This window comes from Triticum urartu, chromosome 7A (genome assembly GCF_056163025.1).
Source record: "Triticum urartu cultivar PI428250 chromosome 7A, HENAU_Tu73, whole genome shotgun sequence".
In the NCBI taxonomy this organism is placed as follows: domain Eukaryota; kingdom Viridiplantae; phylum Streptophyta; class Magnoliopsida; order Poales; family Poaceae; genus Triticum; species Triticum urartu.
This window is the reverse complement of record NC_141879.1, coordinates 85,240,921-85,256,352: the sequence shown is the minus strand read 5'-3', so window position 1 is coordinate 85,256,352 and position 15,432 is coordinate 85,240,921. Positions and strand designations below refer to the sequence as shown.

Genomic DNA, 15,432 nt, shown 5'->3' with positions numbered 1-15,432 from the left:
GAGTTTTGTAGAACTATGTAGTGTGCTTGAGACCAAGAATATCCGTCCCTGCATATTATTGAGTCACTTCCAAGAGTGCCTTTTCCAGTCAGTCTCCCCTCATACCGCGATTTAGGGAGACCTATCTTCTTAAGGCCAGGAATGAAGTCAACACAAAACCCGATAACATCCTCTGTTTGATGGCCCATGGAGATGCCTCCTTCTGGCCTAGCGCGGTTACGGACATATTTCCTTAGGACTCCCATGAACCTCTCAAAGGGGAACATATTGTGTAGAAATACGGGCCCCAGGATGACAATCTCATCGACTAGATGAACTAGGACGTGCGTCATGATATTGAAGAACGATGGTGGGAACACCAGCTCAAAACTGACAAGAAATTGCGCCACATCACTCCTTGGCCTTGGTATGATTTCTGGATCGATCACCTTCTGAGAGATTGCATTGAGGAATGCACATAGCTTCACAATGGCTAATCGGACGTTTTCTGGTAGAATCCCCCTCAATGCAACTAGAAGCAGTAGCGTCATAATCACGTGGCAGTCATGAGACTTTAGGTTCTGAAAAATTTTCTCTGGAATATTTATTATTCCCTTTATATTCGACGAGAAGCCAGTCGTGACCTTCATACTGAGCAGGCATTCAAATAAGATTTCTTTCTCTTCTTTCGTAAGAGCGTAGCTGGCAGGACCTTTATACTGCTTCAGATGCATGCCATCTTTTTTGTGCAAACATTGCAGGTCCTCCCGTGCCTCAGGTGTATCTTTTGTCTTCCCATACACGCCCAAGAAGCCTAGCAGGTTCACGCAAAGGTTCTTCGTCACGTGCATCACGTCGATTGAAGAGCGCACCTCTAGGTCTTTCCAGTAGGGTAGGTCCCAAAATATAGATTTCTTCTTCCACATGGGTGCGTGTCCCTCAGCGTCATTCGGAACAGCTAGTCTGCCGGGACCCTTTCCAAAGATTACGTGTAAATCATTGACCATAGCAAGTACGTGATCACCGGTACGCATGGCGGGCTTCTTCCGGTGATCTGCCTCACCTTTGAAATGCTTGCCTTTATTTCGACATTGATGGTTGGTCGGAAGAAATCGACGATGGCCCAGGTACACATTCTTCCTGCATTTGTCCAGGTATATACTTTAAGTGTCATCTAAACAGTGCGTGCATGCGTGGTATCCTTTGTTTGTTTGTCCTGAAAGGTTACTGAGAGCGGGCCAATCGTTGATGGTCACAAACAACAACGTCTTTAGGTTAAATTCCTCCTGTCTGTGCTCATCCCACGTACGTACACCGTTTCCATTCCATAGCTGTAAAAGTTCTTCAACTAATGGTCTTAGGTACACATCAATGTCGTTGCCGGGTTACTTAGGGCCTTGGATGAGAACTGGCATCATAATGAACTTCCGCTTCATGCACATCCAAGGAGGAAGGTTATACATACATAGAGTCACGGGCCAGGTGCTGTGATTGCTGCTCTGCTCCCTGAAAGGATTAATGTCATCCGCGCTTAAAGCAAACCATACATTTCTTGGGTCCTTTGCAAACTCATCCCAGTACTTTCCCTTGATTTTTCTCCACTGCGACCCGTCAGCGGGTGCTCTCAACTTCCCATCTTTCTTTCGGTTCTCACTGTGCCATCGCGTCAACTTGGCATGCTCTTCGTTTATGAACAGACGTTTCAACCGTGGTATTATAGGAGCATACCACATCACCTTCGCAGGAACCCTCTTCCTGGGGGGCTCGCCGTCAACATCACCAGGGTCATCTCGTCTGATCTTATACCGCAATGCACCGCATACCGGGCATGCGTTCAGATCCTTGTATGCACCGCGGTAGAGGATGCAGTCATTAGGCATGCATGTATCTTCTCCACCTCCAATCCTAGAGGGCATACGACCTTCTTTGCTGCGTATGTACTGTCGGGCAATTCGTTATCCTTTGGAAGCTTCTTCTTCAATATTTTCAGTAGCTTCTCAAATCCTTTGTCAGCCACAGCATTCTCTGCCTTCCACTGCAGCAATTCCAGTACGGTACCGAGCTTTGTGTTGCCATCTTCGCAATTGGGGTACAACCCTTTTTTGTGATCCTCTAACATGCGATCGAACTTCAGCTTCTCCTTTTGACTTTCACATTGCGTCCTCGCATCGACAATGACCCGGCGGAGATCATCATCATCGGGCAAATCGTCTGGTTCCTCTTGATCTTCAGCAGCTTCACCCGTTGCAGCATCATTGGGCACATCGTCTGGTTCCTCTTGATCTTCACCAGCTCCCCCCGTTGCAGCATCACCGTATTCAGGGGGCACATAGTTGTCATCGTACTCTTCTTCTTCGCCGTCTTCCATCATAACCCCTATTTCTCCATGCCTCGTCCAAACATTATAGTGTGGCATGAAACCCTTGTAAAGCAGGTGGGAGTGAAGGATTTTCCAGTTAGAGTAAGACCTCGTATTCCAACATTCAGTGCATGGACAACACATAAAACCATTCTGCTTGTTTGCCTCAGCCGCATCGAGAAACTCATGCACGCCCTTAATGTACTCGCAGGTGTGTCTGTCACCATACATCCATTGTCGGTTCATCTGCGTGCATTATATATAATTAAGGGTCCAAATTAATAGAAGTTCATGATCACATTAAAACCAAAGTGCATACATAGTTCTCATCTAACAACATATAGCTCTCCAAAGCATCTAATTAATTAAACCATACATTGAAACTATGTAAAACATTTCAATGCGAAAACAAATGTGATAATAATCGCAACCAAGGTAACAATTGTTCCAACGGCATAATGATACCAAGCCTCGGTATGAATGGCATATTTTCTAATCTTTCTAATCTTCAAGCGCATTGCATCCATCTTGATCTTGTGATCATCGACGACATCCGCAACATGCAACTCCAATATCATCTTATCCTCCTCAATTTTTTTTATTTTTTCCTGCAACAAATTGTTTTCTTCTTCAACTAAATTTAACCTCTCGACAATAGGGTCGGTTGGCATTTCCGATTCACATACATCCTACATAAGTAAAATCTATGTCACGTTGGTCGGCATAATTTTCATAAACAATAAATGAACCAATAGTTATAAAGATAATATATATACCACATCCAAATCATAGACAGGACGAGGGCCGACGGGGGCGGATACCAAAACCATCGCACTATATAAGATGCAATAATAAAAGTAAGAAAATAATACAAGTATCTATGTAAACATACAAGTAAGAATATTTTTTCCTTTCGGAAAGAAGATAAGAACAAGAGGCTCACCACAGTGGTGCCGGTGATGAGCTCGGCGCGGGTGATCGACGGCAGTGAAGACGGGAACGGGGCGTGACGGACCGCTAAACCTAGACAAATATTGTGGAAAATGGAGCTTGGAGGTCGAGCTTGGAGAGGAGAAAGCTTAAGTAGTGTGGCTTGGGCATTCCATCGAACACCTTGTGTGCTTAGGAGGTGCGCTAGAGCACCACCAAGCCCTCTCCCCCTCGGCCAGAAAAAAACAGAGCAGTGTGCTCTGCTCTTACGCAAGGGGGTATATATAGGCACCTCATTGGTCCCGGTTGGTGGCATGACCCGGGACTAAAGGGGAGCCTTTAGTCCCGATTCAAGCCACCAACCGGGACCAATGGTGGTGGGCTAGGAGCGAGGCCCATTGGTCCCGGTTCGTCCCACCAACCGGGACCAAAAGGTCCAGATGAACCGGGACCAATGGACCACGTGGCCCGACCGCCCCCCTGGGCTCACGAACCGGGTCCAATGCCCCCATTGGTCCCGGTTCTGGACTGAACCGGGACTAATGGGCTAACCCGGCCTGGACCAAAGCCCTGTTTTCTACTAGTGTTGCTTTGTTAGTATGCTTGAAGTATTATTATTTTTATGTCAATATAAACTTTTGTCTTGAATCTTTCGAATCTGAATATTCATATCACATTTAAGAAGATTTGCATTGAAATTATGCCAAGTAGCACTCCGCATCAAAAATTCTCTTTTTATCATTTACCTACTCGAGGACGAGCAGGAATTAAGCTTGGGGATGCCTGATACGTCTCCAACGTATCTATAATTTTTGATTGCTCCATGCTATATTATCTACTGTTTTGGACTATGGGCTTTATTTTCCACTATTATATTATTTTTGGGACTAACCTATTAACCGGAGGCCCAGCCCAGAATTACTGTTTTTTGCCTATTTCAGTATTTCGAAGAAACGGAATATCAAACAGAGTCCAAACGGAATAAAACCTTTGGGAACGTGATTTTCTCACCGAACGTGATCCAGGAGACTTGGACCCTACTCCAAGGAGTCAAATAGGCGGTCACGAGGGTGGGGGGCGCGCCCCCCTCTAGGGCGCGCCCCCTGCCTCGTGGGCCCCTTGATGCTCCATCGACGTACTCCTTCCTCCTATATATACCTACCTACACCCAAATGATCAGATACGGAGCCAAAAACCTAATTCCACCGCCGCAACTTTCTGTATCCACGAGATCCCATCTTGGGGCCTGTTCCGGAGCTCCGCCGGAGAGGGCCGTATCACGGAGGGTTTCTACATCATCATAGCCTCTCCGATGAAGTGTGAGTAGTTTACCTCAGACCTTTGGGTCCATAGTTAGTAGCTAGATGGCTTCTCTCTTTTTGGATCTCAATACAAAGTTCTCCCCCTCTCTTGTGGAGATCTATTCGATGTAATCTTCTTTTTGTGGTGTGTTTGTTGAGACCGATGAATTGTGGGTTTATGATCAAGTCTATCTATGAATAATATTTGAATCTTCTCTGAATTCTTTTATGTACGATTGGTTATCTTTGCAAGTCTCTTCAAATTATCCGTTTGGTTTGGCCAACTAGATTGGTAGTTCTTGCCATGGGATAAGTGCTTAGCTTTGGGTTCGATCTTGCGGTGTCCTTTCCTAGTGACAGAAGGGGCAGCAAGGCACGTATTGCATCATTGCCATCGAGGATAACAAGATGGGGTTTATTTCATATTGCATGAATTTATCTCTCTACATCATGTCATCTTGCTTAAGGCGTTACTCTTTTTTTTAACTTAATACTCTAGATGCATGCTCGATAGCGGTCGATGAGTGGAGTAATAGTAGTAGATGCAGAATCATTTCGGTCTACTTGTCACAGACGTGATGCCTATATACATGATCATGCCTAGATATTCTCATAACTATGCTCAATTCTGTCAATTGCTCAACAGTAATTTGTTCACCCACCGTAGAATACTTATGCTCTTGAGAGAAGCCACTAGTGAAACCTATGGCCCCCGGGTCTATTCTCATTATATCAATCTCCATCACTTTAATCTTGCTTTGCTTTTTTACTTTGCCTTTACTTTTTACTTTGCATCTTTATACCAAAAATACCAAAAATATTATATCTATCAGATCTCACTCACGTAAGTGACCGCGAAGGGATTGACAACCCCTAATCGCGTTGGTTGCGAGTAGCTATCGTTTTGTGCAGGTACGAGGGACTTGAGCGTGGCCTCCTACTGGATTGATACCTTGGTTCTCAAAAACTGAGGGAAATACTTATGCTACTTTGCTGCATCATCCCTTCCTCTTCGGGGAAAACCAACGCAAGCTCAAGAGGTAGCACTAGCCACTCCGAATCTCGAGGACGAGATTCATTTTAAGGGTGGTAGGTTTGTAACATCCCAAAATTTTAAATTTTGGAATGTTATATTAAATAGATAGTTCTGATTGATTGTTTGATTGCTGGGGTGAAATTGAGTGAAATTTGAAACTTTTTGAAAGTTAAGTGAGAGGGAATAAAAGGACTTTCCCACACTTTCATTTTGCATTTATGATCTCCATGAATTCAAATGCATTTCAAACACAAAACCCTAGAGAGAAGATGATATGACTCCTCCGCCGCCGCCGCTACACATCGTCGCCCTCACACTTCCCACGTCGCCGCCGCTGCACTTCTCCGCTGCCCTGCGCTGCACGCCGCCCCTGCGCAGCGCTACAAGCTGCCGCCGCCCGAGCGCCGCCGCCGCTGCTGCCCCGTCTCGTCGTGGCCGCCGCCGCCAACGACAGGCCGCCGGAACCGCCGTGGACCGGTATAAACCAAACCCTAGATTAGTTTCCTGGTTTTTCTCGGTTTTTCTTTAAAAACCTGGTTTTTATTAGTCTAGTTATTTTTAATTTCGGCCAGGGACCTAGATGCAATTATTTTATTTACAGTTTAGCCCCTGATCTTTAAACCCTCACTACCTTTTACTCGTTTGTCCAAATTCAACAAAACCAATGCCCACTTCTTCGTTATGATCCCCTCTACCCAGTAAAACAACTTAAACATATTTTTAAAAGTTTTAAAATTTGAATTCAAATAGTTTTATATTCAAACTTCGTTTGATCGTAACTCGAATTTAATAACTCCGATAGAGTTGATTCTTTTTGCAAATCGAAGCTCTTGACCTAAAATTTCTGATAAGGCCAAATTCACATAATTTTGGTGATGTTAAAAATTGTTTTATGTTGCAAGAGTTATTTTCTTGGTTTTGATGATTTCCGAATTGTCTTCTTCATTCTTTCCGATCTTTTGAGTGATTGCTTATCTGTGGTTACTATTGCTTGCTTATGATAGATTGACTGGAGTGTGACGAATAGAACTATCAGGAGTTATGAGTGTGAATCATCTAGATCAACAGTACAAGGCAAGTTCACACTTTGATCATATCCCTTTCATACCCAGTTTTTATGCATTAGTTTCACCCTCAAACATTGCATGAGTAGGATTGATAACATGTGGGTATTGGGAAGTAGTTGATGAGGTAGGGACCTATTGTCTTGCATTGAAACCCTGGGAGTTACTACGTTATGCTTATTGCCATGCTATGCTCGTAGGCGTGGATTGTGTTTGAGTGTATCCATGACAGATGTGAGATTGTTAATTAAGGTTTAACTTAAGGTGGCTACTTTAATACACATCTGGGTGGATTGGTTGGGGCACCATGGAGTACCCAGTGGTTTGCCCGGGCACCTGGAGAACCCAGTGCTTGCCCAAGGGGATCCCGGAGTACCTGTGTGATCACCCTATGGAATGCCACCCAAGCTCAAAGGGATCATAAGGTTATTCATGCTAGAAACTTCCGTGTGTAGCCACAAGCTATTATGGGCTCTAGCATAGTGGAGTAAGTTGCATGACCTCTTCCAGTGGTAGGCTAGCAGATGTAGGGGATTTAGGTTGGTACTGTCTACCCGGGGTTAGAGTTAATGCTTCTGAAAAACTGTGTCTCGGTCATCCGTTTCTCAAACACCATGTAGTGCGAGAAATCCAACAGAGGAGATCGAGTCTTGTGGGGAAAAGTGCGCAAACATCTGTAGAGTGTACAAACTAATAATGATTAGCCGTGTCCCCGGTTATGGACATCTTGAGTATCTGGTTCTTGGATTATCATGTTGATCTCCTCACTTTACTTAACTAGATGATACCACGCACGTTGTTGCGGGAATATTATGCAACACATTTCAGTGTGATTCATTGTACATAACATGAATATTTGAAGCAATAATATAAAAGGCTAAAACTAAAAATACATATAATTTATTATGTTTGATTACTATATAAATGTAAAATGTATAAATAGCATAATAGAATGAAAATTCTCATGTCCGTTTGCATGTTGAGATGTGTCTTTTTTCATGCATATTTCACGATCAAGTGACATGCTTGCATGTTAAAAGACATATGATAGTGGGGGTGGGCCTTTTTCTCATGCATGTTGTGTGATGATGTGGCATGCTTGCATGTTGAGAGCAATAGTTAGTGGGGGTTAGCTATTTAGATATAGAAGATTAATTTGTTGGGTTATAATTATTATTTTGGGATTGAGTTGGAGGAACCTTCTCAATGTTTTCAACAAACTTTGTAGTTAAATAAAATATATTCCTTTGTGGTAGGGAAAAATTGGCTTTACGCAAAAACATCATAGCCATAGAGCCTCCACTAGCCAAATATGCATGTAGTGATAGCCATTGTTCATCATCGCTCTTTGCTGTGAATTTGCCAGTACATTCAATGTACTGACCCTTTGTGGCTGCAACTTCCCATGTTGCAGGATTATCTTACGACGAGTAAGTGGTATGTTAGGGTTACGATTTCTACACTAAACTTTGCCATTGGTGTTGATGGGAATCCACAACCTTGTTGTTACTTTCGCTATTTGGATTGAGGTAATAGTATTTATATTACTTTATACATGTGATTTACCTCTGTTATAAATCCTCGAGTACTGTGTGTGTCAGCATACCATTCCAGGGATGATACTTAAGCACAAAGACTTGATCCATTCGGGTCGGGTCGCTACAACAGGTGCACTAGTTCAGCGAAGAGAAGGTGATACAAGTGTAATATGGATAGTAGATATTGATTTTTGTAATAAGAACAATAAAAAATAGCAAGGTAGCAACTGATAAAACGGAGCACAAACGGTATTGCAATGCTTGAAAATTAGGCCTAGGGTCCGTACTTTCGCTAGTACAATCTCCCAACAATGCTAATATAATTGGATCATATAACCATCCCTCAACGTGCGATGAAGAATCACTCCAAAGTTCCTATCTAGCGAAGAACATAAGAAGAAATTGTTTGTAGGGTACGAAACCACCTCGAAGCTATTCTTTCCGATCGATCTATCAAAGAGTTCGTACTAAAATAACACAAAATAACTTCAGATTCATAATACTCAATCCAACATAAAGAACCTCAAAGAGTGCCCCAAGATTTTTACCAGAGAAACAAAGACAAGAACGTGCATCAACCCCTATGCACAGATTACCCCAATGTCACCTCAGGAATCCGCGAGTTGAGTGCCAAAACATGCGTCAAGTGAATCGATATGATACCCCATTGTCACCTTGGGTATTCATAGCAAGACATACATCAAGTTCTCTCAAATCAATAAAAGTATTCAATCCGATAAAACAAAATCTCAAAGGGAAAACTCAATTCACAACAAGATAGAGAGGGGAAAACACCATATGATCCGACTATATTAACAAAGAACCGCGATACATCAAGATCATGACATCTCAAGAACACGAGAGAGAGAGAGAGAGAGAGATTTAAACACATAGCTACTGGTACAAGCCCTCAGCTCCAAGGGTGGACTACTCCCTCCTCATCATGGTGCCCGCCGGGATGATGAAGATGGCCACCGGTGATGATTTCCCCCTCCGGAAGAGTGCCGAAACGGGGTCTAGATTAGTTTTTGGTGGCTATAGAGCCTTGCGGCGGTGGAAATTCTGATCTGGAGTTACCCCCGAGGGTTTTGGAATATTTGGAAATTTATAGGGCGAAGAGGGGGTGCGGGAGGCCACCGAGGTGGGCACAACCACCTGGGCGTGCATGGGCCCCCAGGCGCGCCCTGGTGGGTTGCGCCTCCCTCGGGGCACCCCCAGGTGCTGCTCTGGCCCACTGGTGGTCTCCTAGTCCATAAAAAATCCACAAAAAGTTTAACGGTGTTTGGACTCCGTTTGATGTTGATTTCATGCGATGTAAAAAAACAAGCAAAAAACAGCAATTGGCACTGGGCACTGGGTCAATAGGTTAGTCCCAAATAATGATATAAAGTTGCTATAAAAATATTGTAAAACATCCAAGAATGATAATATAACAGCATGAATACTTCATAAATTATAGATACATTGGAGAAGTATCAATGAGGATAATCCTTAGATCACAGACCCAGTCCGCATCATTGCTACTATCATCTTTCAACTTATTTTTTTCTCTAGGAACATATCAAAAATAGGGGAGCTATATTGTGAGCTATTGATCTACAACATAGATAAGCAAAAACTATTAAGACTAAGTTCATGATAAATTTAAGTTCAATTAATCAAATTACTAATGAACTCCCACTTAAATTAACATCCCTTGAGTTATTTAAGTGATACATGATCCAAATCAACTACCCATGTCCGATCATCATGTGAGATGTGGTAGTCATCAATGGTGAACACCTCTATGTTGATCATATCTACTATATGACTCATGTTCGACCTTCGGTCTCCAGTGTTCCAAGACCATGTCTGTACATGCTAGGATTGTCAAGTTTAACCCAAGTATTCTGCATGTGTAAAACTTTTTTACACCATTGTATGTGAACGTAGAGTCTATCACACCCGATCATCACATGGTGTCTCGAAACGACAAACTGTAGCAACGGTGCATACTCAGGGAGAACACTTTAATCTTGAAATTAAGTGAAGGGGTCATTTTATAATGCTACCACCGTTCTAAGCAAAATAAGATGCATAAAGGATAAGCATCACATGCAATCAAAACATGTGACATGATATTGCCATCATCATCTTGTGCTTTTGATCTCTATCTCCAAAGCATCGTCATGATCTCCATCGCCACCGGCTCGACACCTTGATCTCCATCATAGCGTCGTTGCATCGAGGTCCTCACACCAACTATTGCTTCTACAACTATCACTAACGCATAGTAATAAAGTAAAGCAATTACATGGCGCTTGCACTTCATACAATAAAGAGACAACCCTAAGGCTCCTGCCGGTTGTCGATATTACAAAACATGATCATCTCATACATCAACATATATCACATCATATCTTGACCATATCAGATCACAACATGCCCTGAAAAAACAAGTTAGACGCCCTCTACTTTGTTGTTGCAAGTTTTACATGGCTACTACGGGATTCTAGCAAGAACCGTTCTTACCTACGCATAAAAACACAACGGTGATTCATCAAGTTTTCTGTTTTAACCTTCTTCAAGGACCGGCCGCAGTCAAATTTGATTCAACTAAAGTAGGAGAAATAGACACTCACCAGCCACCTTTATGCAAAACTAGTTGCATGTCAGTCGATGGAACCGGTCTCATGTGCGTGGACATGTAAGGTTGGTCCGGGACGCATCATCCCACAATACCGCAGAATCAAATAAGATGTTGGTGGTAAGCAGTATGACTATCACCGCCCACAACTCTTTGTGTTCTACTCATGCATATTATCTACGCATAGACCTGGCTCGGATGCCAATGTTGGGAATCGTTGCATGGAAAACAAATTTTTTTCTATGCACACACAATGATCTATCCATGGAGATGCATAACAACGACGGGGAGAGTATGTCTACGTACCCTCGTAGACCGTAAGCAGAAGCATTTCACAACTAGGTTGATGTAGTCGAACTTTCTTCGCACTCCAACCGATCTAGTAGCGAACGCACGACACCTCTGCGTTCTGCACACGTTCAGCTCGGGGACGTCCTACACCTTGTTGATCCAGCAAGACGGCAAAGTAGTAGATGAGTTCCGTTAGCATGACGGTGTGGTGACGGTGATGGTGATGTGATCTCCACAGGGCTTCGCCCAAGCACTACGAAGATATGACCGAGGGAGTAAACGGTAGACGGGGGCGCCGCACACGGCTGAGACATTGGTGTCCTTGTGTGGTGCCCCTCCCCACATATATATATATATATAGGTGGGAGGGGAGGGGAGGCAGCCAGGAGCGCCCTAGGGCTGGCTACCAGCCCCCTAGGGGCCCTGCCTTACCCTGCGCCCCCAACCACGTTTTCCCGAGGGGGAAGGACAGAGGGGGGAGAGGGAAGGAAGGGAGAGTCCTACTCCACACTTTCCTTTCCGTCCCCTCTTTACTTCTCCACCTAGGCCAGCCTACTATGGGGCGCACCATCCCCTTATGGCTGGTGTGTTTCCTCTCTTGGCCCATAAGGCTCATATCTTTGTCGGGGGTGTCCGAAACTCCTTTCCGGTGACCTGATAAGTACCCGATACTCCCCGAAACACTTCCGGTGTCCGAATACTATCGTCCTATATATCAATCTTTACCTATTGACCATTTCAAGACACCTCGTCATGTCTGTGATCTCATCCGATACTCCGAACAACATTCGTTCACCAAATCACATAACTCATATAACACTATATCGTCAACGAACGTTAAGCGTGCCCACCCTACTGGTTCGAGAACTATGTAGACATGACCAAGACACCTCTCCGGTCAATAACCAAAAGCGGAACCTAGATGCCTATATTGGCTCCTACATATTCTACGAAGATCTTTATCGGTCAAACCGTTATGCAACATACGTAATTCCCTTTGTCCATCGGTATGTTACGTGCCCGAGATTTGATCGTCGGTATCTCTATACCTAGTTCAATCTTGTTACCGGCAAGTCTATTTAATTGTTCCATAAGACATCACCTTGTGACTAACTCCTTAGTCATTTTCTTGCAAGCTTATGATGTGTATTACCGAGAGGGCCCAGAGATACCTCTCCAAAACTCGGAGTGACAAATCCTATTCTTGATCTATGCCAACTCAACAAACACCTTCAGATATACCTATTACATTGTGATATTTGATAGCACACAAGGTATTCCTCCGGTATCCGGGAGTTTCATAATCTCATAGTCGAAGGAAATATGCATTTGACATGAAGACAGCAATAGCAGTAAACTGAATAGTCATTATGCTAAGCTAACGGATGGGTCTTGTCCATCACATCATTCTCCTAATGATGTGATCTCGTTATCAAATGAAAACACATGTCTATGGTTAGGAAACCTTAACCATCTTTGATCAATGAGCTAGTATAGTAGAGGCTTACTAGGGACAAGGTATTTGTTCATGTATTCACACATGTATTTATGTTTTCGATTAATACAATTATAGCATGAATAATAAACTTTTATCATGAACAAGGAAATATAAAATAACAACTTTATTATTGCCTTTAGGGCATATTTCCTTCACAATCACCCAGATAGATCCAACATCAATCCACTCACCGCCTCCACGCACCGACTCGCCCAAGCCGTCGCTCCCAGATTGATCCACCAGCGTCCACCAGCATCCCTCGATAGTCGCACCCTAGTATCTTGCTACAACGTTGGGCGTTGCTCCTCTTGCTCTGTCGTCCCCAAACCGTCATCTGCCACCGCCTGGTAAGCATGCTATTCTCCGACTTTCGTGTTGATAGTCATGGGGAACATCATCTGGTACACTCATGCTCCGCATGTGACCCACTTCCACACGATTCTGTCACGGAATAAGCCTCACCCTCCGCTCCAGTTGGCTGCTCAGAAATTGTTTGGTTGCTTCCTTGTTTCTTTTTTCATATTGTCGCCATACCAAGCCAAGGACAACTTCTCAAGACAAGAACTCGGTAACTAATCTCTTACCTAGGAATACCGTCCAATAGCGCATTTGCTGAGTTACTAAGGAACTACAAGTTGGATGGATCCAATTTCACTGTTTGGAAAAGGAACATCAATGTTTTATTCACCGTTGAAAATATTGATTATGTGATTGCTACTGCTAAACCCGATGAACCTGCTGATGATGCTTCGGATGAGGAGAAGGAAAAATTTGCAGAAGAGATGAAGGACTGGACACAGGATAATAAGGAAGCAAGAGTTTTTATTCTTGTATCAATGTCTGATTCTTTAGCTGGAGAATAAGAGTTAGAGAAAGCAACTTACAAAATAATGAGAAGTTTATAGGGGGATTTTGGTGAGGTCTCTCTTATTAAAGTGCTTAGCTTAGTTAATAGATATTTGACTATAAAGATGTCTGATGGTAGCTCCGTGAATGAACATATGAACAAACTTTTTTTTCTAAGTGAGAACTTAAAGATTGTTGAATACCCTTTCAGGAGGAAGTTTTGGTGATGGTAGCCTTAAACTCACTACCAAAATTATGGGAACAATTTAAAATCTCTTTTTTCCATACCGGTCATACTATGAACATGCGCACCTTGAGGCACCATCTTCTTACGGAAGAAGAATGGAAGAAATCTCAAGGGAAGGAAATGAATTCATATGCAGTTGAACTTCACCTTGGTGAGTACAAGAACTAAAGGAATAAAAGGAATTTTGAGAGGAAAAGTATGGCACTGATTTGAGAGAGAAGATTAATAGGAAAAGAGATAGGGGCTATAGAAAGGAAAGTGATGGCAGGCGTGACAAGGGTGATTGCTGGAAAGATCACTCAAACCAAAATTTTGAATTCATTCGTGCTCCGTATGTGAAGAGAATGTGGACACTTCAAGTTTGAATGAAGCAAGAGGAAGAAGCCAAATGACCGGAAGGGTAATTCTAATGACTAAGAGAACCGCAAGGGGACTCAATCCCCTGAAGGTATACCTAATGCTTATGTTTGTACGGAAGCTTTATTTACTAGTACTACTTTTCAACATAGTTGGGTTGTTGATTCAGGGAAAACAACACACATAACTAGAGATTGTAAATCATTCTTGGCTTTAAAAACTATTCCAAAAGGATCTAGGCATGTCTAGCTAGTTAGGAACAATGGCTAAGGCAGACATACTTGGGATAGGATATTACATTCTCAAACTCCCTGGTGGAGGAAAGCTAATACGAAATGATACCCTGTACTCACTCCATATGAGAAGGAACCTAGCTAGTTTATGTGTCTAAACTAGAAACCATCGGATATAAAACATTGTTTGGTGATGGGAAAGTAAAATTGCTACTAAATGGAAAATTTGCACATTCAGGAATTGGTCATGAAGGATTATATTTTCTTAATGACATCACTGAATATAACTCTCCTGATTGTTTAGTGGGAGAGGAACCAAAGTCCACTATGAGGAATACTAGTGAAACAAACAATTGCTCAGAATCTTCCTTCTGACACCTTAGGCTTGGTCATATCTCCAAGAATAGAATTATAAGATTGATTAGTTATGGAATATTAAATTTTAAGTGGGAAGATTATGGTGTCTGTGAAGCTTGCAATCTGGGAAAGATGACTAGGTCCCCTTTTCCTAAGACTAACGGATCTACTGAACCACTTGCGATAGTTCATTCTGATATTTGTGGAGAATTTTCTACTCCTACATTGGGAGGCCAAAACATTTATTTCATCACTTTCATAGATGACTAATCTCTCTTTGGATATGTTTATGTTCTTAAACACAAGTTATAGGGATTTGAGATGTCTAAGACTTATAAAGCTCAAGTGGAAAATCAATTAAATAGGAAAATCAAGATACATAGAACTGATCGTGGTGGAGGGTACACTTCGGGAATACTTGATGAATTTTGGGAATTGTCCACCACTATACCTTGCCTTATACTCCACAATAAAATTGGGTGGTAGAAAGAAGGAATAGGACTTTAATGGACATGGTTAGATCAATGACGGCTTATTTTGATTTGCCATTATCTTTTCGGGGAGAAGCTTTACACACAACAATATATTTACCTAATCACTAACCATCTAAGGCAGTGAACACCTTATGAACTGTGGAAAGGGAGGAAACCCTCACTGCGCCATTTGGTAGTTTGGGGGTGTAATGCACGAATAAAGGTGCCAAGTCAACTCCGCACCAAATTGCATCTTAAAAGCAATGCATGAATATTTATTGGGTGTTCTTCAAGATC

At 42.7% G+C, this 15,432-nt stretch overlaps 1 pseudogene; it reads left to right on the top strand.

The window, feature by feature from the left end:
• LOC147958068 (uncharacterized) overlaps nucleotides 1-13,485 on the top strand; it is a 55,727-nt pseudogene extending 42,242 nt beyond the window's left edge.
• The last annotated feature ends 1,947 nt before the right edge of the window (nucleotides 13,486-15,432 follow it).